This window comes from Equus asinus, chromosome 5, assembly GCF_041296235.1.
Source record: "Equus asinus isolate D_3611 breed Donkey chromosome 5, EquAss-T2T_v2, whole genome shotgun sequence".
In the NCBI taxonomy this organism is placed as follows: Eukaryota; Metazoa; Chordata; class Mammalia; order Perissodactyla; family Equidae; genus Equus; species Equus asinus.
Window position 1 is genome coordinate 88,801,373 of NC_091794.1, and position 24,824 is coordinate 88,826,196.

Below are 24,824 nucleotides of genomic sequence, written 5' to 3' on the forward strand. Positions count from 1 at the left end.
TCTAGATAAGTCAAAATAGGATTTAGGAGATTTAGAGACTAATCATTGTTATTAGAACAGCAGGGGGTTGAAAAGGAATTGTGAAGCAAGGCTAAGGCTGCCGAGATTGTGATTTGCTGAGGTTCCATGGTTGGACAGAGCTGTAACCAGTTGCTGAGTCTTGGATATAAGCCCTTAACTGCCCTACTGTTTAAATTCCTTCTTTGTCAGTGGTCTTCAGTGTTCACATATTTAGTTTGGTGCCTCACCCCAATGTTCAAACAAGAAGTGAAACACTCAGAACCATTGAGATAAAGATCAAAACTATAGTGAGAAGTTCAGACAAAGAAAATGCTAACAGTGTTTGAACCGTGGAACTCTCCGGTAACTACAAACTGTCTGACCGCAGAATTAACATTTTCCTCCATGTCCTTGCTGGCCACACTGAAAATAAGTGAGGCCAATTACAACAATCTCTCCTTGGGCCAGGTTATGGGGAGCAATAAATCAACCTCAACTATTAACCTTTCGTGTGTGTGTGTGTATATGTGGAAGAGAGAGAATGCATGCGCAAGTGTGCATGCGCACATGTTTTTTAGCCTCTTATATGTGCCAGGCATCTCATTTAATCTTCATAATAACCCTATAAGTTCAGTGTTTAGATATTACATATTACGTATTCAATGAAACAGCCGAGATCCGGACATACCAAATGACTTGTTCAAGTTTTTCCACTGTACCGTGTGACCTCTCACAATGCCATACCACGTTATCCTCAGCAGCACCACAATTCACTTGTCTGTAGACCGTAAATATAACCTTGGGCCATTCATCTTGCAATCATGTACTCTGGGCCACAAGAGCCATTGTAAGACAGAGTTGGATACATAATCAGAGTGTCTTTTATCAGAAAAAGAATTCAAAGTTCATAATATACATACACTGGATCAAAACAACAATAAGGTAGTGAGGACTGTACATTATCATCTTTACAGGCCAATTTAACCGAGAAAGACTGGTACGTCCCCAATGCCATACCTCCTGTCGCTCAAAGACAGACCTTTTAGTTTGCGGTTGTAGTCACTATTAGCAAAGTCTAGCAGTGTTTGTAACTCTTAAGCTTACGATCTTCATAAGGAGCCCTCACATTTGAGATTGCTACCATGGACTGATTCTTCTGTGGTGTTTTCCAGCTGTGCCATGCTGCATAAGGTCCTGCATCAGAGTCATATAATGTTATTACTTTGCTAGCAGTTTCCTTGATCTGGCTCACATGATGGAGCTACCTCAGGCTCCTGCTGTAATTTTTCTCTGCCTATGCCCTGTCCAGTGTTGGTGGACTAGCTGTATTTCAAGACTTCAGTATTCAACAGTAGGCCGATAAGTACTGGTAAATTTAGCAGTGCTAGTTATCCTATTATTCTTGTTATTTCTGGTACAACCTTGATTATAACTACTTAAAAATCCATATTTAAAGTCCCTGATGATAACTCTGAGTTTCTTCTATAAAGACACAAATGTTACTGGCCTTTACTTTGGCTTGTGGCTAATTGGGTATTAGTGCCGTACTTTCAAAGTCTACACAAGTTTTTAAAATTCTGTCTCTGAATTTGTCAATGAACATACTGTGCTTCATATACAAGAATGATGGTCCTGATGTGTCATCAGTACTCTTTCAAGTTTTGTTTTCTACTGTTAGAGAAAAGATAAGTTGCACTGAACTTGAGCATTTGCCTTTTTTCTGGGTAAGAGCTAGGTAGAGTACATATATCTGGGCTGTATTAGTGAGGTTTTTTTCCAGTATGAAATGTGCTAGCCTGTAAAATGTACAACTTTTCTTTTATTAGGCAATCAACAGTTATGCTTTTTATATGTAAAACAAGGATTCAGGAGTCACATCTTGTTTTTGTCTCCCTTTTCACCAAAATTGAGGATGAAGGTAGTGGTAATTGAGTAGAAGAACAGAAATGATGTTGGTGTTTGCGTGTATGTACATGGTATTTGTTGCTAGTGCTATGGAGTTGATTCCGAGCCCTGTGTACAGCAGAGCAGAACCCTGTCCCATCTTTTTGCGCCATCCTCTCATCTTCTCGCGCTCTATCAGACAATGCTCTGCTGCTATTTATAGAGTTTTCATGGCCAATCCGATAGGCAGGTGGTGTGGTTCTCTGACTGGGAAATGAACATGCGCCATGGCAGTGAGAGCGCCAAATCTTAACCACCAGGCCACCAGGGCTGGCATGTATATAGTAGCACCTTGATTATCAGGTGCTATGTGAGTAACAGTTCAGAGGAAGGCTCCCGGGCCAGACTGCCTGGGTTTGAATTCTGCCCCTCTAACTGCTATTCGAGTCACCTTGTTCAAGTTACTTTACCTCTTTCTGTTGTTGTATCCTATGACTTTGAGCAATTCACTTTAGTTCTAATAGTTTTTTCGTAGATTCCTTTGGCGTTTCTGCAAACACAGTCATGTTATCTGCAAATAAAGACGGTTTTACTTCTTCCTTTCCAATCTTTATGCCTTTTTTTCTGCCTCATCTAGAACCTCCAGTATACTATTGAGTTGTCATTCTTAATCCCAGGGGGAAAGCATTTGGCCTTTCATCAAATAAATATGATTTTAGCTATAGGTTTTTGTTACATGTTCTTTATCAAATTGAGGAGGTTTTTTTCTATTCCTAGTTTGCTGAGAGTTGTTCTGATTGTGCATTGAATTTTGTCAAATGCTTTTTCTTCATCTATAGGAATGATCATATGGTCATCTTTATTCTGTTAATATGGTAATTTACATTGATTGATTTTCAAATGTTAAATTTTTTCCTAATATAACAACAAGGAAAGAGAGATATTCTAGTATGTATTTCTGTGCATTTATGGAAACTGGCAATATCTTAAGATAGTTTAAAATCTCTAGGCTTAGGGGCCAGCCCAGTGGCATAGTAGTTAAGTTTGTGCATTCCACTTCAGCAGCCCGGGGTTCACGGGTTCGGATCTCGGGCACAGACCTACACACCACTCATCAAGCCATGCTGTGGCAGCATGCCACATACAAAACAGAGGAAGATTGCCACAGATGTTAGCTCAGGGCCAATCTTCCTGACAAAAATAAATAAACAAACAAATAAATAAAAATAAAATCTCTAGGCTTATCCTCTAGTTGCCTCTCAATTATACACGTATGTGCTAAAGACATAATAATCAACAATACTGCACCTTTTGGGGAAGAACCTGATTATGTTGAGTCTTCCTGATTCATGATTTAAATATATTTTAATGAAATCTGAACCAGTGCAAGGACAATACAGTATTTACACTGGCTTCCTGACCATTTACTTCTCCTATAAGCCACAGAAAAATAATCTTAAGTCTTTTGAGATCTTCCTTTTTAAAGAAATGAATATACGAGGTAATGAAGCTAGCTAGGTAATACATAATTGTCAAGAAGTAGTTCGCTGCATATTTAGGAATTATTTTGGAGTAGTCATCATAATAAGCAGAAGTTTCCAGGTGAGGAAAGGCTTGGTTCTTCATCTGGTCATAAAGAAAAGGAGGGCCCCATAGTTGATGCCTTGATTTTTCATGCTCGCTATTCAACCGTGACTGTAATATGATGTTCCTTCTCTTTATAGGAAGGTATGTTTATTGTTTGTTACCAGTTATTACCGGGCCTGTTTTGTTATAGTGACAGCTATTTTTGTAAAGAAGGCATTTAAATATAGTAAGAGTGAGTCATGGCCCCTATTGCCAGTTCCAGTCCTACAAATGGAAACGGCACTGAGGGGGCGTCTGCTGACTTAACCTTCCATTAAGGTTCTATTTGCCCAGCCCACGATCTCTAAAGGCTGAGTCTGCCCACGGCCTCAACAGACATTTTGTACAAATAAAATTGAATCAAGCAGATGAGTGAATAAGGGCGTCTGGAGAGCAGCCCTGGAATCTCACTGCCCTTCTCATGAGCAGAGCTGCATTCCCCAGCCCTCTCTGCGCACAGGCAGCCCGCGGGGTCAAACCCCATCAGGTGCTCTCATCGACTCCTTTACAGGATTGGCCTTTTCAGCGTCGAGAAGCAGCATGACCTGTTCCATTCAGCGGCTGCTCTCAGCCCATTCTTGAGCTTCTTCTCTTATGTTCCCAGGGAGTGAGGCTCTGGGCTCCTTCTGCACGTGCTCCCAGAGCGAGTCATTCACAAAGACCGGCTGCTCTCGAAGGAAAAGCAGCAGAGCCAGTGAGAAGCAGATGACAAGTGGTACCGGCCAGAGAGGGAGAGTGAGGCTTAGGAAAGATGACGTCAGTGCAGCAGTCCCATGGGGGCTTCAGTTCAGCTGGTATGTTTTTCCTGGAAATTCCAGCTCATTCCAGGCCTTTATTTTTTCTGTAAAGGAGTCGGGGGAGGTATGATTCTGTCCGCGCAGCAGAGGCAGTCAAGCCTTATTGCCCAGCACCATGCAGGACTGCTAAATATACAACAGACAGGCCTTACAGGAAAACACATGAAGTCATCATAATAATAGCTTCCCCTTTGGGTATTCTCTCAAAATATTTTTATTTGGTTTAGATGTGAGAGATAATATAATGCCATAAGGAGAGTTTAAAAACGGAGATTATTTGGTAGAAAACAATCACATTTTAATTATATGAAATTCCATGACCATTATGTAGGTAAATTTCTAGCTTTTAGTAATCAGTTCAGTTCAAGAAATGCATATTATGAGCCACCTACCCACTACTGATGAATGAATGTTACTGTACTCTGGGTGACCAAAAAGCTGAAAAAAGCTGCGTATGGGCCAAGCGCGGAGAGAGGATGGAATCGGGAGAATATGGACTTCTCTGCCAATTAGTGATAGATGGATTGGACCTAGAAATGGCTGGTCTGAGGTGGCTGATTAGATGTCTCCATACAGATGGAACTTTAGTTTATTTTATAATAATCAAAATTTTTTCTTATTATAAAATATATTTTCGTTATAGAAAATTCAGTGGGGAAAAAAAAGTAAGCAAAGTCAAGGGAAAAAACCCCGTTATCCCACCACCCCAATGCTGTTAACATTTTGTTTTAGATCCTTCTGGTTTTTATGAATACACATATATTTTTTACAAAAAAAAGGATCTTTCCATATATGTTCTTTCATATACTGCTTTGGTCACCTTATTGTGAACACTTTTGTGTCACTAAATAGAGTATTCTATTACGTGGAGGTATAGTCAGTAATCTCCTGGTTGGATTTTAAATTTTTAATTTTCCCTCTTATTAATGATCATCCAGGTAGCTAAATCTTTGTGAACACCCATGCGTATTTTTAAGACAAATTCATAAACGTGGACTTCATGGATCTAAAGTTGTATCAAATACTGTGGCTCTCGATGCATATGTTTTTGATTTCCCCCAATTCATACATCTGTCAACAGTGAGCATATGAGGCAAGTCTGACTTCTAAGCTGGACATAATTGAACAGCATCAAACTCTATATTTATATTTACCTACTTGCGTGTCCTCACACTCTGATTAAAACCTCAAACTTGATGTAAAGTAGTTTTCACTGCTGTCCGGACTTGGCTAATGCCCTACCACAAGTAGGAGGGAGATGAGGGAAGAGATGAATTCCTGAGAATCTAGTTCTCCTGAGGTGCCCTCAAGCCCCAGGATGGTAATAAAGAAGGCAAGAAGATTGGCATTTTATCTTTTAGTCCAAGGTCCTAGAGAAAGGGGGCTACTCATTAAAAACAGAAAGGATTTTAATCTTCAAGAGCCTACCACCTAGCAGAGGGAGAGAGAACACACATCCTTGTAAAGCAGACATTGTGCAAGCAACAAATTCACATAAATCAAACTGCTATTTTACTTTTGGTTAATGTTTTATTTATTTATTTAATTTTTTTTTTTAGGAAGATTAGCCCTGAACTAATATCCACTGCCAATCCTCCTCTTTTTGCAGAGGAAGATTGGCCCTGAGCTAACACCTGTGCCCATCTTCCTCTATTTTATATGTGGGATGCTGCCACAGCGTGGCTTGATGAGCCATGCGTATGTCCACACCCGGGATCCAAACCTACAAACCCTGGGCTACCAAAGCAGAGCGCATGAACTTAACTGGTACGCCACCAGGCCAGCCCCTGGCTAATGTTTTAAATATGTCCTCCCTTTTTGCTTATAAACAGAGTCTGACAGAATGTGACCAAAATGGACCTAGCTGATTACCTCCCTCCCCTGTTTAATAGTCATCTGTTGGCTTCCCATCACACTTCATCTAGGAATTTTCATTTCTGGTAATGGTGGGCTAGATAATTGGGACCACTGAGGGCAACTAGAAAAAGTGAGAAAAATACTCTTTTTTTAATTGTCTTAAATGTATTGAAGAGCTAACAAAATAGTAAGATGGTACCGGGCCAAAATCTAGGGTAAAGCAAGAACCCAGAGAGGTAAGGTGAGCGCTCAAGGCCTCTTCTTCTCTGAAGGCATTTGCAAGCCTAGAAGAAATACTGTGGAATCAAACTGAGTTTTTGTAGCCTTATAGGGCAAGAAAGACAGGAACCAAAACCTAGAACCTAACCTAAGTAAGAAATCTAATAACCTCCCCCTTGTTTAAGCTGAGACCCTAAAGAGCTACACCATCAGAGTAAGACTAAACTGGAAGTGAACCAGTCCAGGAGCAGTTCAAAGTTGTGTCCTTTAGGTGCTTCAGGGGACTGCAGCCTTTTGACTTAGACCAGATGGTTCCATAGTAGTAGTGTCCCCTGGTGCCAGCAGAAGAAAAAGACAGTGCCATTACCCTAAGACTCAAGTTAATCTTAAACATAATTTTTTTCAAGTACAATGACCGGCAGTCAAAGATAATCAGTTCCAAAAATTAACAAGATACCCTGAGTAATAACCAACAGAAGCAACAGACAGTACAAATTCCCACAACAGACTTCAGATAGTGCAGTTATTAGACAGACTATGAAACAGCTGTGCTGACTACATTTGAAGACTTTTTTTTTTAAATGAGCTTGAATATATCTGCAGGAACAGGAATCTAGAAGAAGTGCTGTAACAGATTTGAGAAAGAACTAAATAGAACCTCTAAAACTTAAAAATGCAATAACCCAATTTAAGAACTCAGTGAACTTATTTATTAGCAGATTATACACAGCTGAGGAGAGAACTGAACGATGGATCTGAAGAAATTATCCAAAATGCAGCAGAGGAGATAACATGATAGAACCTATACAAGGTAGGATGAGAGACACGAAAAGGATAGAATGAAGACCTAACATGCTTTTAATGGGAGTCCCAGAAGGTGAGGACAAGCAGTTTGGAACAGAGGCATATTTGAAGAGATGATGGCTGAGAATTTTATCAAACTGATATAAAACACCAATCCACAGATTCAAGGCAGCTAATGAATTCCAAGCTGGTAAATGAAAAGAAATCCACACATCATAGTGAAACTGCAGATAACCAAAGCAGATCTTTAATAAGTAAACGGATTACCTTAAAGAAGCAGCAAGCAGGCTGATGGCTAACTTCTCAATAACAACAGTGGAAGCCAGAGGACCAAGGCTTCCAGAGTTCTGTCTGCAGCTGGCTCACTTTACTAGGACCTCCTGCCAAGAGTTGAGTGGAGTCAAAATCTGGTCCTCACTTCAGTCACCAGAACCTAGCCTGGCTCTGGGCTGCCTCTGCCCAGAGAAAAGTGTCCCTTTTTCTATTTCCCACAAAGATATTTTTGGCTTGTCAAACCATGTGCCAGTGAGGCAGCGTCTTCCCAGAGAAGGTACCCTGTTTTAATTCATGAAATAGCCAAAGGAGCTAGCAGCGTTTCTGCAGAAGGGAGTGAAATAACTTCGGTGTGTCTCTACTAGTTTTGAAGTTATACGTTCTTTCCGTTCTTCCCCATCAGTGGACCCCAGCAGAGGAACATTGAGCCTGGGTGGATATCCCAGAAGGAAAATTAAAGCCATTTTGAGGCAAACAAAAACAGAGAGTTTGCTGCTATTACATTAAATGTAAATAGACTAAATCTTCCCATTAAAAGACAAAGATTGTCACAGTGGATAATAATTCACTTGCCTGCTATTTACAGAAGACAAACCTAAAATATAAGCCAGTGGTTCTCAACTTGGGGTGATTTTGCCCCAAAGGGACATTCAATAGTGTCTGGAGATTTTTTGGTTGCCATAACCTAGAGTTGGGGGGTACTATTATCATCCAGTAGCCTGGGATGCAGCTATAATGCTCAGGACTGCCCCCTACAACAAAGAATTATATGGCCCAAAATGTCAATAGTGCCAAGGTTGAGAAACTCTGATATAAGTAAACAGAAAGTTTGAAAATTAAAAAATTGGGAAAAGATAATACCATGAAAATACACACCCAAAGAAAGTTGATATAGCTAAATGAATGATAGATAAAACTATGTTGTCAGAAAACATTTCTAGAGATAAAAGGTGTTACTTCAAAAGAATAAAAGTTTCCATTTATCAGGAAGATAAAAGAATTTTAAAATTATATGCACCCAATAAAACAGCCTCAAAATAAATAAAGCAAAAATTTGCAGTACTCTCAGGACAAAGAAAATTTTACTATCAAGGTGTTTTATGTTTACATTTCTCTCTCAGTCAAGAAAAAAAAAGACTCCAGTAAGAATATATAAGATTTTAATAACAATTAACAAATTTTACTGATGGGCATTATAGAACATTGTACCTAACAACTGCAGAATACATATTTTTTTCAAGTACACATGGAACATTTATAAAAGTTGACCATATACCAGACCATAGAGCTAACCTCAACAAATTCCACGGGATTAAAACCACACATAGTTGAGCTGTTTCACCGCAGTGTAATTATGTTAACAACCAATAAGGTAAAAGTGACTGGAAACATACATTCTGCCCCAAACATTTAGAAATTAGGCAGCACACTTCTGTATGATCCATGGGTCAAAGAACAAATCACAGTAGAAATTAGAAAATGTTAACTGAATAATAGTGAAAAATACTATGTATAAAAACTTCTGGTGTAAATAAAGCTGAGTTAGAGGGAATTTTATAGATGTAAACTCATCCATCCCAAGACACTGAAGGAAAAAACAACAAATTAAACCCAAAGAAAGTCGAAGGAAAGAAATAAGAAAGACAAGAACAGAAATTCAGGGGCCAGCTCTGTGGCCAAGTGGTTAAGTTCGCGTAGTCTGCTTTGGCGGCCCAGGGTTTTGCTGGTTCAGATCCTGGGAGCAGACCTAGCACTGCTCATCAAGCCATGCTGAGGTGGCGTCCCACATGCCACAACTAGAAGGACCCACAACTAAAATACATAACTATGTGCTGGGGGGGGTGGGGCTTTGTGGAAAAAAGGAAAAAAAAATAGAGAAAGATGGGCACAGATGTTAGCTTACGGCCAGTCTTCCGCAGCAAAAAGTGGAGGATTGGTGGCAGTTGTTAGCTCAGGGCTAATCTTCCTCAAAAAGTAAAATAAAAAAATTTTTTAAAAAGAACAGAAATTCAGTCATGGAGAGTGTGGACTGGGGGAAATAAGGTAAAAAGTAGAAACAGAAAGTGAAGAAAAATCAGACTAAGAACCTATTAAGCACAAAAATATAGTATAAAGGAAAGAAGAGATAAGAAAATGTGTACAATGAGTTGAAAGGAGAGAGGGAAATACTTTAATTATATAGTAGTACTGTTGTATTTCAGAAACTCTTAATTAGAGGGAAAGGAGCTAGCTTTATTGAGCTCCCACTATGTAGGAAGCCTAAATTGCCACATGAGGTTGTTTTTTGGAAGGTTTCATTCCTACTTAGAGCTATAACCAAAATAATTTTCCTTGTTTTCAATGTCTTCCTATGAAGAAAAGAGAGTGTGTTCTTTTATTCTATGGGAGGGGAGAAAAGGCTATTTGCTTTCATGGAGTCATATTTGTCTAGGACTACTGGTAGTGCCATTCACTGAGAGAATACTTAAAAAACCCACTTTGGAGGGAAATCTTGAGTTTCATTTTTAACAGGTTAAGATGTGGAGGCTTTTGAAACATTCAAGCAGCGATGTTGACTAGATAATAGGAGACATCAGCCTGGAGCTCAGAGGAGAGGTCTGAGCTGGAGATCTAAATCTCTGATATGCAGACGGTAATTGAAGCCCTGGGCGTGAGTGTGAATGTCGAGAGAGAGAGAATAGAGTATCAAAACACGAGGTTCCAGGGCTGACCCTTGAGAAACCCCAACATTTAGTGGTTAGGGGGTGGGAGACAAGCCTTTGAAGGAGATTGCGAAGGAATGACCAGGAGAATGTGGTTTCGTGGAAGCCAAAGTAAGATACTTTTTCAAGGAGAAAAGATGGTCAGCAGTGTTAAATGTTGCTGAGACGTCAAGGAAAATAAGAAATGAGATGTTTGCTAGATTTAGTGACAGTAAAGTCTTTGACCTCAGTGAATGTAATTTTAGCAGAACGGTAGTGGAATGTGAGTCAGTCTTAGCTTTGCATCCGTATGCCTTTGCATAAAGTAGACACGATATATTTTTTCATTTGTCTTACTGTGAAATGTTTAATTATACAGAAGAATGTATAACATGTATCTGTTGAATTTAAAGCATAATTATAAAGGGAACATTTACGGATCGCTCGAGTTAGTAGAACCTTAGAAGACATCTTGCTGGTTGCGTCTACCTTCTCCCTCCATGCAGAGACGTCATTCTGCCGCCTGTTGTGATAAGCATGCCCTTGCTTTCCTCTGTGGTTTTACCACATAGGAATGATTCCCTAAACCCTATTCTGTTATTTTTATAGTATACTTTTTCGTTGTTTACTGTTTTTGAATTCTGTATAAGTGGAATCATATTGTATCCATTCGTCTGGGTCTTGCTTCCATTGCTCAACATTGTTTTTCAGATTTGTCTGTGGTGATGCATGAGGCTGTCATTCTTTTTCACTGTCCTGTAGTGTTCTACTGAATTAATATGCCACAACTTATTTTTACTTTCTGCTTTTGCTGGACATTTGGATCATCCCCAGTTAATTGCTATAACACGACCACCATGAACAACATCATACATGTCACCTTATGAACTTGTGTAAGAGCTTTTCTAGGATGGGTATGTACATAGGAATAGAATTGCTTGGTCATAGAGATGGATATGCTCAACTTTATTGTGGAGTACCAAACTGTCTTCTAAAGCGGTTGTGTGAATTTACACTCCTACCCTCTCCTATGAGAGTTACCATTGCTCCAGATCCTCCCCGGTGTTTGATATTGTCAAACTCTAAAATTACCACCAGTCTGATGGGTATGAAATTTTATCTCATTGTGGTTTTATTTTGCATTTTCCTGAATATTAATAAGGTGAAAATCTTTTGAAAGTTTATGGACCAGGTACTATTGCACAAAAGAGAAAATCCAATTCAAGACTATTGTCCCTTTTTCTGTTGTATTTCTTATTGATTCACAAATATTCTTTAATAATTTGGATGCAAATTCTTTTTTGTGTATGTGTGTTGGAAATATTCTTTTCAGTGTAAGCCTTGAGTTTCACTTTCTTTATGATGACTTATAATCAACAGAAGTTTTTAATTTTAATGTAGTCAAATTTACCAGTCTTTTCTTTTTTAAAAAATCCCTTCCTTGGGGGGCTGGCCCCGTGGCCGAGTGGTTAAGTTTGCGAGCTCTGCTTCAGCAGCCCAGGGTTTTGCTGGTTTGGATCCCAGGCGCAGACATGGCACCACTCGTCAAGCCATGCGGAGGCGACATCCCACACAGAGAAGCTAGAAGAACTTACAAATAGGATGTACAGCTGTGTACTGCAGGAGACAAAAAAAAATCCTTTCCTACTCTGAAGTCATTATGATTTTCTCCCCAAAGTCTTATATTTTTTCCTTTTCCACTTAAATAGTTAATCTACCTAAAATTAATTTGGGGGTTAGATGTGAGATGGGGAATCAGTTTCATTTTTTTCCTCATATAATCACTCGATTTTCCCAGCATTATATAGTGAAATGTCCATCCCTTCTCTATTGATCTGATATGCCCATCTGTCGTATAACAAGTGCTCGTAAATGTGTGAATGTGTCTGGAGAATCTCTGTTTGTTTTCATTCCGTGATGTGCTGGTAAATGTTTAGCAACCAGCTCTTCCCTCTCCTCTCCCAAACACACAAAAAGCCCTGATTTGTAGTGTTTGCTGATTTGTGTGGTATAAATACTCCCACCATGAGCAGTTTCAAGCTACCAGCATGATGTCACAGAATGCGAAGTTGGGAAGAGATGCTAACAATCGGCTCTCGAGGACAGTTTATCCCAGTGCTAATATCAAACTCTCTTAATTACAAAAGCTCGATATTTTATAGGGCTGTTCTCCCCACATTGTTCTTTTCTTCAAGGGTGACTTGCCTGTTCTTGGTCTTTTCCATTTTTCATATGAATTTTAGAATCAGTTTGTCAAGTTTCTTTAAAAAAAAAATATTGGGATTTACATTGGAATTACACTTAATCTGTAGATTGATTTGGGAATAAATGAATTTTATAATATGGAGTTTTTCAGGCTATGAATATAGTATATATCTCCATTTGTTTAGGTCTTTTTAAGTGTCTGTCACTGAATTTTTATAATTTTCCCCATAAGTGTCTTGTGCATGTTTCGTTAGGTCTATTCCTGAGTACTTGATATTTTTAGTTGCTATTATAAACAGTTTATCTTTTTAAATTTCATTTTTAACTCTGTTGCTAGTATATGGAAATATAATTGATTTTTAGATATTGATTTTATAGTCAGAAATTTGCAAAACTCTTAATTCTAGTCATTTAACTGTAGATTCAGTTGGATTTTCTATACACACAATCATGTCATCTGCAAATAATAGCAAATTTTGTTTCTTCCTTCCCTGTTCTTTTACTTTATACATTTGAATTCTTTTTCTTGCCCTAGTGAAGTGGCTGAGACATCCAGTACAATATTGGTGAAGTGGGAATAGCAGGCTCCCAGCCAGTGTTCACCATGAGCTATGGTATCTCAATACACATTTGTACTGCGAAAAGCATATCGAGGGTTAAACTGGGAGGTGTGGACTAGGAAAGCTACAAGTGCTTTGGAGAAGAGAGGGCTCTGTTGGTTAAGGAGGGCTCTTGATTGACATCCTGAAATCCAGGCTGAAGAGACTGCCCGAATAAGCAAGGCATGCGGGGCAGGAGGAGAGGACGAGCAAGAGCGAAGGCAGGAGTGAGGTTGGATAGGGGCCGTAGAGTAAGAAGGCCAAGTGATTACAGCTCCTTTTGATGCAATCAGCAGATCCTCTCGGCTCAACCCTCGGAATACATCCAGGATGGGACTACTCCTTACTCCCGTTATCCCCACACCCGAGTCCAGACTGCCGTTCTCTCTCGCCCCGATGCCTGCGGATGCCTCCCGACAGGTCTGCGTCAGCCTGCCGCCTCTGCAGTCTGTCCGTGCGGCATCCAGAGCCGTACTTTAAAAATGCAACTTCGATCGTGTCCTCTTTACGCACAGCTCCTAACGGCTTTCCAGCTCACTTGGAGTGAAACCCCTAGCCCCTGCAGTGGCCGCGAGGCCCTGCCTCAGCGTTTACCCTGTCTTTCCTCGATGCTTTCAAGTTTCGTGTTTCAGGAGGCGAGAGAGGAAAAGCAGTACAAGGATAAGCAGAGCTGGATGATCCAGGGGCAGCGCCGGATGGGGTCTTGTTTTTTATCCCATAGCTGAGGCATTCTTTTTAAAATTATTATTGGCTAATTAATTTCTAAATATGTTTTACATGCATCAGGAGCAAAATTTAAAAGAAACAGAAGAGTATATAGTGAAAAAAAGGCCCCCTCTCACCTTATCACCAGCCCCCGAGCTCCTCAGCTGCCTGGTGGTCCTCTCTGGAGCATCACCAATAGCAGTTCTTGTGCATCCTTACCTGAAAGAGTTCAAAGAGCAGGAGTTCACAGAGGTTATCAAGGGTGAGGAGAATGCTCTTCAGTATTTTCCTCCATCACATCAGTATCCTCCACTGAGGTCATCCGAGTAACCAGGCCTCAAACCCCCAACACTGTTCCAAATGGAACCGAATTTCCTCCTTCCAAAACCCATTGTGGGTGGATCTCAAGGCAGGGTTGAAACCAGCACCCCTGCAACCACTGCAAGGAAGGGAGCAGAACCTCTCTGTGCTGGAGCTAGTTAACGGCCTCAGGGAGGCACAGCTGAAGCTGGCCTGGTCTCGGGGTCAAGAGACGGAAAGCCTCGTCTCGGTCTGCTGTGAACTGACTCTAGGGCAGTTACCTAACCTTTCTGAGCCACGGTTTTTGACCAGGTAATCTCCAAGTCCCTTCCTTCTCTAACCACGTAAGCTTTTAATTAAGGGTCTGTCTTAGCTTGGGCTGCTATAACCAAATCCCATAAACTGGTGGTTTATAAACAACAGAAATGTATTTCTCCCAGTTCTGGAGGCTGGAAGTCTGAGATCAGGGTGTGAGCATCATCAGGTTCTGCTGGGAGCCCTCTTCTGGGCTGCAGACTGCCAGCTTCTTGTATCCTCAGAAGGCGGAGAGCAGAGAGAGGAAGCAAGCTCTTTTGTAGCTCTGATAAAGGCACTAACCCCATTTATGAGGGCTCCACCCTTACGACCTCATCTAATCCTAATTAGTTCCCAAAGGCCCCAACTCCTAATACCATCACATTGAGGGTAGGGTTTCAACAGATGAATTTGGGGGAACACAAACATTCAGTCCGTAACAGGTGATAATTTCAAACGGTGCTTCTCAAGTTTTCATATGCACGGGAGTCACCCAGGAATCTTGTTACAGTGCGGATTCCGATTCAGCAGGTCTAGGGTGGGGCCCAAGATTCTTGATCTTCAACCTCCTCCCAGGTGATGTGATCCTGCTGGTCTGAGGGCCATGTCTTGAGTAGCAGTGACTGAGCTGGCCTGGCGAATGGCCTGTGACCTGTTCTAGAGACTAAGCACCTGGGAGTTTGCAGTAACATTTCCTTTGAAGCTGAGCAGCTCCCTCTGGAAATCCCTGGCATCTGGTTTCCTAAAGATTCTTCTCTGCTGAAGAATGCTAACATTCTGTGAGCTCCACTGTGTGCCGGGCACTGTGTTAAGCACTCTGAGTACATTCTCTCTCTTAATCCTCACAGCTACCCCCATGAAGTCAGTGCTGTGATTGTCCCCATTTTACAGATGAGGACACTAAGGCTTAGAGACATTAAAGTGCTCCAGGTTGCGCAGATGGTAAGAGGCAAAGCAGGCATTCCAACCCAGACCACCTGACTCCAGACTCCTCATCTTACCACTAAACCAAAGAGCAGAATGGCCTTCTCAATTCCAGCCTTGGGAGAGAATACCACCGGGATGGCTGCATCACGGGGCCTCCTCTTGTGTGTATGTGGGAGGGAGATGCTGCTGTCCGTCAGCTCAGAGTGTCTCCTCCAAGGAAACACATCTCAGCTTGCAAATCTATCCTCTGCTTCAGATTTTCTTGATAACTCTCTAAGGAGTTCTGACTGCAGCAATGTCAGTCATGGGGTAGGAAGGCTTCTTCCATGAGCCTTCTCTCTCTCAACAAGACGGATCCTTGGCTGTGAAAGGCACTTAGATTGTGTCATAGGAAGGCCATGGGCCTTAACAGGCTACATCCATTTTCATTTACCTTCTGAAAGAAGATTAAGGAGAAAATTCAATTTTGCCTAATGCCTCCCCCAAATGGCTAATTTATATGCTAATTAGCAAGATAAGAATCGATGAAACTGGTAATCAATATGATATCCAAGGCACCAGTAATGAAATTCATTTTGAAATGCACTGCCAGTGGAAATGAAGCAATTACGCAGAATAAATGGGGCAGCTCGGGGAACAGGGGCTCCATACTGCACTTGACTGCATTATTTCCCCTCTTAGTCCTCCCCCCGCTCTTTCCCCACCCCACTGAAATCAACTGTCCATTCAGATCCTTTAGGGATCTTCCTCTCTAAGTACCAGACCCTGCGTTATCCCTGTGGATTTGTGGTCCAACCGGGGGAGAATGGAGCTAGAGAAAACTACAGTCTGAGACTAGAGCTACAAGCCCTGGAGGAGAATCACATACTGGGTAGTGAATAGCACTTTCTTCTCACACCTGCTGAGGTCAGTTTAAGGTTTTTCACTTCTAGATCATAAGTATATTTACCATATTGCCCAGTTTTCCAGGACTGTCCTGATTTCAAATATTTTGTCCCATCAAACCATATGTCAAATGATGTGTCCTGTATAAGTCTAGTGTGAAATACACCATAGCGTCTCCATCAGATTTAGCCTAACTCTACACAGTCCTGTTTCAACCTGGACGTTTATTCCAGAGTGCCAGATTTTTTCTTTTGTGTGTATATGGGGTGAGAGGAGTGATTACCATCAATTCTGGAGATTAGGGGCACAGCATTCTTCATTTCAGCTTTTCAGCCAAGGTAACTGAAATTTGTCTTTTATCCCAGTGTTTGCTTGTTGGAATCACCTGGGGAGCTCTTTCCCCCAAATTTTTTAATGAAAATTTTTAAACATACCAAAAAGTTGAAAAAATTATACAGTGAATATTATATGTATCTTATCTAGATTCTACAGTTAACAGTTTACCCTACTTGCCTTATCACATACCAGTCCAACTGTTCATCCCTCTACCATTCACCAGTTCAGATTATTTCTTTTTTTATGCATTTCCAGGGAAGTTGCAGGCATCAGTATACTTCAGCCCGAAACACTGCAGCATGCATGTCATTAGCTAGAGTTCAATATTTGTTTCTTTCTTCTTTTGAGGTAAAATTTACATACCATGAAATGCACACATCTGAAGTACACCATTCTGCGAGTTTTAACAGATGCGTACACCAATGTAACACCAACCCCTGTGAATATTTAGATCATTGCCATCATCCCAGAAGTTCTCTCATGCCCCCTTCTGGGTCACTCCCCACCCCCACCCCCACTTCCAGAGGCAATCTTGACTCTGATTTTTTACACCATAGGTTAACTTTTCCTTTTCCTAGAACTTAATGTAAATTGAACAATACAGTTTGTACTCTTGCGTAAGGTTTTTTCATCCAGCATAGCATTTTTGAAATGCATCCATGGTGTTGCTAGTATCAATAGTTTATTCCTTTTTATTGCTGAGTAGTATTCTATAGTATGAATATACCACCATTTTTTAGCGAGTAGGAATAAAACTGCAGGGAACATGTTTGTACAAGACTTTTTATGGACATATGTTTTCATTTCGTTTGAATAAATTCGTAGAAATGGAATTTCTGAATTATAGAGTAGTTGTATGTTTAGTTTTATAAGAAACTGCCACACCGTTTTCCAAAGTGGTTGTGTTACTCTGGGGAAGCTTTTAAAAATCACTGTCTGGGGGCCAGCCCTGTGGCCGAGTGGTTAAGTTCATGTGCTCCACTTCGGTGGCCCAGGGTTTCGCCAGTTCTGATCCTGGGCACGGACATGGCACTGCTCATCAAGCCATGCTGAGGCGGCGTCCCACATAGCACAACCAGAAGGACCTGCAACTAGAGTATACGACTATGTACTGGGGGGCTTTGGAGAGAAGAAGAAGAAGGAAAAAGAAAAAGATTGGCAACAGATGTTAGCTCAGGTGCCAATCTTTAAAAAACTAAAATAAAATAAATGGCTGTTTGATTCCAAACTTCTCCATTAAAAAAAAAAAAGTCACTGTCTCCCCCTCACCCTCAGAAATTCTTAATTAATTAATTGGTCTGGAGTAGGAGCCAGGCATAAGTATTTCTGGCATGCCCGTCTGGTGGTTCTAATGTGCTCCAGAGGTGAGAGTCACTGAAGGCTTAACATTTAAGTCCAGAAGAAAGAGCTTTGGGTACCTATAATAAATCAAAAAGTTGATTTTTCTTTTTTCACTTTGAAAAGTGGCTTTCTGTTGCTGTACCCTTTTCTCCTTTGTTTTTAGTGCTCTGAAGACTTGGCGTGGTCTAGGATGATCTGCACGTCACAGTACTGACTTTAGAGTAAAAAGACCTGCTTTTGAATCCCAGCTTTGCCACCTTGCAACTGTGTAACTTGAGCAAGTTACTCATCAGTTTCCTCTTCTATAAAATGGGTTTATAGTAGGTATTCCAAGATTATAAGGATAAAAGTGCCTGACTCAAAGAATTTTCTGAAATTTACTATAGGACCAGGGTGGCAATAGAGTTCCCCAACCCCCTAGATGAGTGGGATTCCTTGACTCTGCCTTTCTGAACAAAGGCAGATTGACAGTTCTTTTTTTTGGTTCCGACTCTGGATGGCGAGCCTCTGAATGTCAGGTTGGGAGCTCTCACCACCTTCCTATAATGATTGGAGTATAATTCTCTCTTGTCTTACAAATATGTGAACTCTAAACGTCAGTAAGAAAGGGGAGTTTGAATTGGTTTTCCATCCTGATGGTAACTTGAGCTGATCTACGTACTCACAGTCCCCGTGTAACCAACAACACAGCTTTGCAAGACTGCTGGCTAGAGTCGGTGTACGAGAACAGTGAGGAGCTATCCAGCAGCTGAGGTCCCAGCTTCTTCTTGCCTTGATGCCGGATTACTGAGCATTGAGTCAACAACAAAACAAACTACTGAAATCTGATCCCTACCTCTGAAGCCTGGCCCCCTCCCCTGGAGGAAACAGACCCTCACCCTCTGTCTTCTGAGTCCATCTTTGGTACCAGTCCAGATCTGAGTGCATTGGCCCCTGGGCCTTACAGGAAGTTGGTATGTGTGGCTCTGGACAGCGTTTTACATCAGGTGCTCAGTGCTTGTTGGGAAAACAGCAACAACAAAATCTCTTGATGAGACTTATGAGTGAGGTAGCTTCTCTCATTGTTTAACCATTTGAATGAGGATTTGCCACTTGGCATCAGGAAGAATGCAGTTGTAAACAATGGGTTTTCCCCTGTGAGATAGGCCAGCCAGGGCATAGATGAGGCTCTTAAATCAGGCTAGAAGTGCCAGGTTTTAGCTCCTTTCTGGGCAGGAGGAGTGTGGCTGATCCTCCTTCATGCCCTCCACTGAGAATGCAATATTCTCTACCTTCCCGGGGAGCTAGAGTTTCCAGGGTATCAGAGGTTGCTCTGGGCTCCAGTTATCAGTACAGAGATCCAGGGTAAAGGATGGCTGCCAGTGAGCTTCTTTTCAACTTTTTGGCCTCCTGAGTGTCTGTCTGTGGAACCCGCATGCTTTTGTTAGGGGGTACAGGGCAGAGGGGGCGAGGGAAAGAGATCAAACGGCCTGTTATCTGAGGCACGTGCCTGGCTTCAATAGTCCCCTTTTGGGTTGGTTTTATTCTGTAATGTGTCCCCTGAGAAGGCAGACTAAGCAGCCTGGGTTACCCTGCAATTTCTCCAAACTATTTGCATGAAATACTGCAGGCAAAAAGCCCAGCCCCTGATTGGCTGTTGCTAGGTAACAACATAATCATCAGGAAATTAGGCTGTCCTTTTTTTTTCCAACCCAGAGTATGTGTGTGATTCCAGCGTTGTGCAGGAAGAGAGAGGGAGTGGAACAAAGAGAGATAAATGGGATGGTCTTGAAGGCGGGGACACCACAGCCACAAACCTGCATCCCACGGTAGGACAATCTGCTTTGGGTTGGGCTTTTTACTCAGTCAAGCCAATATTGGTACATTTTCCTTTTTTATTAGAAAGACAAAGCTAGCAGTTCCTGCAGACAGCAGGAACAGAAGCTATGGAAGCAACTTTGACATTTGAAGTGATTTTTAGAAGAAAGAGGTAGTGCTTAATATATGAGAATGACTCCAAGTGAGGATGAATAAATGAGTGTGTCTGGAGAATGTATATAGGCAGATAAGAACCATTAGCATGGCTGTAGACCGCCTGCAAGGAAGAGAACGTGAGAATGCGCATGTGAATGAGGCGGGTGACAGAGAAAAAACAAGCTTGCTTTAAAATGTGGAAGGAAGCGCCGTAAACTGAAGTTTAGAATGGTGTGTTAAAACTTCGCCACTGTTGAGGCATGTGGTCCTATGTTATTCAGCCAGGCAGTCCTCAGCCTACCTTTCTGCCAGGTTAGACTTGGCAGGTGTATGAAGAGTAATAGGAAGAGAGCATTTGTGTGTGTGTGCGCACATACACACATACTGAAGCACCTAGTTCATTTCCAAGATTGTGTCCTAGCGTAACAGCATGTAGAGCCCTGACAAGTGTGCAGCTACACCTGGACGCTTCCACTGGGTAATGAATATTCATGGAGACCACGAGCACTTTCTTTTCCCTTCCTGCTAGCCCCAGATGGCTTTCCCACCTCTAACCTCCCTTATCTTGTCCTCTTTTTGAGTTCTTTGGCCATGACCCTGCCCTTACACTAGACCCTCAGTTGCCTACTGCATACTTCATTGGCTTGCTACAACCCCGGGCAAGCTAATTGCCTTTTGCCATTCATTGTCTGGCAGATTAATGACTCCTCCTGCATCTGGTTGCCCGTAACCTCCTCTGACATTCCTCTGTGCACTCTCTCTGGCTCATCTTCCCCTTCTTCCCATCCTCAGCTCAGCCTCTCTGAGCTCCACATCTGACTTTTTAGAAGTCATTTAATTATAAGCTAAAATAGGAGCACTATTTTTTTTTTTTTTTGGCCTGACCAAAGGAGGTGGTCCCCAGAATAATGCAGAGGGGACCATTTTGTAGCAGTGCTAAAAATACACGAATGTATCAGGAGCAAGACAGAATGTGTGTCCGTAACCAAGACTGAGAAGGCAATATCCTCCCAAGCACACAGCCCCCACTATGACTTGCTGCCTCCAGCGGGTGAGCCTAACAAGCCTCACAGCTCCTGCCCTGGAGGAAGAAAGTCATCACCAACTCAAGGTGGCCTGAAGCCCCTTTCTGAGTCTGTGCACTGAATGGAATGCACCTGGGGCTCTGCAAAGCATCCACGCCCTCCATACGGATGTAGCAGGTATTCTCCAAGGCAGTGGTCCTCAGAGTGTGGTCCCTGGACCAGCCGCACCAGGAATCTGGGGGTGGGTCCCAGCAATCTGTTTTGCCAAACCCTCCAGGTGATCCTCGTGTATGCTTCATGTATGCCACTGTGAGCCTTAAAAATTGCATTTTTAATAAGTTTCCAGGTGAAAGTGACCGCTCTTTGAAAACCTCTGCTCTAAGAATAGAAAATGGGGGACAATGTGTAATTGTCCTCCTTCTGCCCAGAATGCCCCCTCCCCATTTCCAAAGTCCCAATCAAACCCATCTTTAAACACCCAACCCAAATGAAACTTCTAGCTGATTCAACTGAGGGTCATCCCTTTACTCCTTATTACATTTCAGAGGTCAGCAAACTAGGGCCGCCAGGCCAAATCCAGCCCACAACCTGTTTATGTAAAGTCCTGGAACTAAGAATGGCTTTTATATTTTTAAATTTTGCCGGAGGGGGCAGCGGGGGGATCAAATAAGAATATGCAGCAGAGACCATACATGGTTCCCAAAGCCTGAACTATTTACTATCTGGCCCTGTATAGAAAATACTTGCAGGGCTGGCCCCATGGCCAAGTGGTTAAGTTCGCGCACTCCGCTGCAGGCAGCCCAGGGTTTTGTTGGTTCGAATCCTGGGCGCAGACATGGCACTGCTCATCAAACCACGCTGATGCAGCGTCCCACATGCCACAACTAGAAGGACCCACAACGAAGAATATACAACGATGTACTGGGGAACTTTGGGGAGAAAAAGGAAAAAAAAGAAAATGCTTGCTGACACCTGCTATATTTATTTATGTACTTTTCTTATTTCCTCTCTTAAACTCTTAGCTCCTTAAGAACAGAGTCAATATCTGAATCGTTTTTGTATTCCATTTAGTACCAAGCACAGTAGTAATTGCTCAATAAATATGGAAAGGATGGATGGATGGCCGAACGGTGGTTGGGTGAGCTAGTTGGGTGGTTAACCAGTGTTCTGGCAGTCCAAAAGAGATCAGCTTTTCTGCTTAGCCACATCCATGAAATAAGAACAATAGTTCCCTCCACCTGGAGTAGATGACAAGAAGCAGCAAGTTCATACTAGTGGAATTTACCCTTTTCATTAGTAACTAGAATGATGAAAAGCAGGAGCTGTCCTGCAGCTTGGAAAACAAGATTAGCCTTTAGAACATTCGTAGATGGAAGAGTTTCAAAATACGCCAAAAGCTTAAAATTCTGTTGGATTTCTGACGTCGAGTAAAATGTTTTCACGGAAGTATACACTACCAGTGTTAAAAGACACCCTAGAGGCAACGCTGCATGAATCATGCCTGCCATGTGGTTGCTCAGCCTCTGCTTGAATGCCTCCACTGACGGGAAACTCACTTCTTCGCAAAGCAGCCCATGCCACTTTTTAACAGCTCGAGTTGTTAGTAAGTCGTTTTTTTCTGTTGAGTTGAAACCTATCTCCTTACAATTTCCACTCTCTAGTCCTAGTTCTACCTGTTCTAGCTATGCAAATTAGCTACCTAAGTTTTATAAATATGAGAAAAGAAGTAGGGTAAAGTTGTACTTGACTGGAAAGAGTGGAAGATTGTGGAGGATCTACCCCATTTAGAGAGTTTTCCCCTGCAGACGGTACAGAATGGGTTAGAAACTACAAGAAGCTAAAAGCCAATAGGTGTGCTAAGAGAGAGTAAGCAGACGTACGGGTACAAAATGGAATGGAACATAACATTCCGAATGCAGCAGGAAGCAGAAGGCTGATGGTCAGATCATAGGTTGACCACAGACATGCAGTATGTTTCTGCTAGAGAGAATGGTAATAGCAATTAGAGGCTATTATTGGGACAAATGAGGGAAAGGAGGCTCCAGAGCTGGGCCTGGGGGACTCTGGAATAGCTTTGTGATTCCAAAGCTATGAAACAGCTGCCATGACAAGTTGCTAGGGCAGAAGCAGAGCAAGAGAAAGCCTCTTAGGAATGGCTGAGTCCTCTAAATGGCAGGCAGGGCCAAAGCAGTGAGGACCCCAGGACGGAACTGTCCCAGAGAAGGTGGGAGGAGGGAGTGGAGAAAGGAAGCTAAAATCTCGAGTTGTACGCCTGTCCACAATGTAATGTAGCCTTAATATTAATCCAGACCCCTTGAGAACTGGTAGACCAGTCACTGCATGAAAAATAGCTCCAAGAAGCCTGTTTACGGATCACTTACTCTCTGGATTTCTGAAGCACTTTGACTGCACAGAGCTTGGAGTCACGCAGGAAACTTAATCTAGCACTAGTAGTCGCGAACCAACTTCTTGTCTCTTGCTTGCCCCCTCCCTTCCCAGCACACCTGTATACGTGAGTGTACAGGCATGAACACCCCCTCACACATCACACACACCCCATGGATAAGTCTATGCTGGTATCACTTCTTCCAATTTTAACTGTAGGTGGGGTGTTTTTTTTCTTTTTTTCTTTTCTTAGGAAGAAAATTCCTAAGATTTGAGAATGAGACTTTTTGGGCTCTAGTGAAAGGCTTATGATCAGGCCTGGACTAAGAGTATGTTCAATAATCGTAAAGGATTAAAAGCCCAAATTTTTGAGCGTCTTCCCTTCTCCACCTTCAAGGCACTCCCATGTTACAGTTGAGACATGAGCTCTAGATTCAGACTCTTCTGGTTTATGCCACATAATAGCTTTTTGATCTTGGGCAAGACACTTTGCCACTCAGAACCTGTTTCCTCATCAGTAATTACTGCTCCAAAACAACGCTAGAAGGATGAGGCAGGCGAAAGGAGGTTAATAAGTGCTTACTCTGTGCTACACACTCTCCTAGATGTTTTGCTTGCATTTTCTTATTTGCTTTTCCTAATAACTGGTAAAAATCTATGTCATCGGCACTGTTAACAGATGAGAAGACAGAGGGCTGCGGAGGCTGAGGAACCTGCCTAAGGCCTCCCAGCTGGGGCGGAGGCAGGAATCCAAACAGCCTGCTCTGAACAGGACGCTCTTGCTCTTTCTTCTAAATCTTGCTGCCTCCCTGAGCCAGTGCTCGGCCCATAGTGGGCCTTCAGGAAAGATGGCTGTCCTTCCTACCCCTCTCCAAAGCACCGGGGGCAGTGGTTTTTGTTTTGTATTACTTTTCAACTAAATAGTTAAAAAGGAGTTTGTAAACACTGCTAACAGGACCAGCCTTAGAGTAGATAAGATAGTAAATTAATGGATCTGAAAATACTTATGAACAGGGAAGGCCTACAAATGTTACACGTGCCCCTGTGACTACTCCAGGCGCGACTGTTGGGGTACAAGGGAGGCCCCGGGGGAGTGGCCGTTGACAGGTGTGCCACGGACCGGGCCCCTGCTGGAGATCGCTCTGTGAGACAGTCTGTCAGACGGAAGGCAGTAGGAGCCAAGTTCCCTTCGTAGGAACAACTGGGGCAGAGAGGCCTAGCCTGGAGTAAGCATAAGTAATTCTTGCTCCTGTGCGTGGACGTGCAACCCTGGTTTCAGATCCTACGCCTGCCATTTGCTAGCTCTGTGGCCTCGGATAAGCATTGCACCTCTCAGAACCTCAATTTTTTTGTGGGAAAATGAGGAAATAATCTCTGTATCATAGGATTGTTGTGAGGAATAAGTGAGATGCATATAAAGCCCGTGTTCCTGAGCAAGTACCCAATAAATGGCAAGAATTAGCATTGGCCAGCACGAGGCCTAAGACCACTGCCCTCCTAGTGGATAAAAGATCACTTTCATACAGAACAAAAGTCTTCGTGACAGGAGGCAGCACTTCTATCCCAGGCAGTCCATCTCTTTATAATTTACCCAAGTCGGTAAAGCCCCATGGCCTCATCTCCGCACAGGGAAGTAAAGGGAAACCCTAAGGGGGGAAGGCTGCTGTCTTGGAATAGCTCTGCATGCTCAGGTGGTAGCAGGAAACAGAGCATCCCAATGTGGTCCCT

The 24,824-nt window shown here is 42.3% G+C and overlaps 1 protein-coding gene and 1 long non-coding RNA gene across 5 annotated transcripts in view; one reads left to right on the plus strand and one right to left on the minus strand.

Annotated features, from left to right (window-relative positions):
* PHC2 (polyhomeotic homolog 2) overlaps positions 1-24,824 on the plus strand; it is a 110,485-nt gene that overhangs the window by 16,730 nt on the left and 68,931 nt on the right. The window lies entirely within an intron of this gene.
* Positions 1-24,824, minus strand: part of LOC123285789 (uncharacterized) — an 83,650-nt gene that overhangs the window by 13,128 nt on the left and 45,698 nt on the right. The window contains exon 2 of the long non-coding RNA XR_006527766.2: positions 13,788-13,869. This is a non-coding gene — a long non-coding RNA (uncharacterized lncRNA). The remainder of the gene's footprint in view (positions 1-13,787; positions 13,870-24,824) is intronic.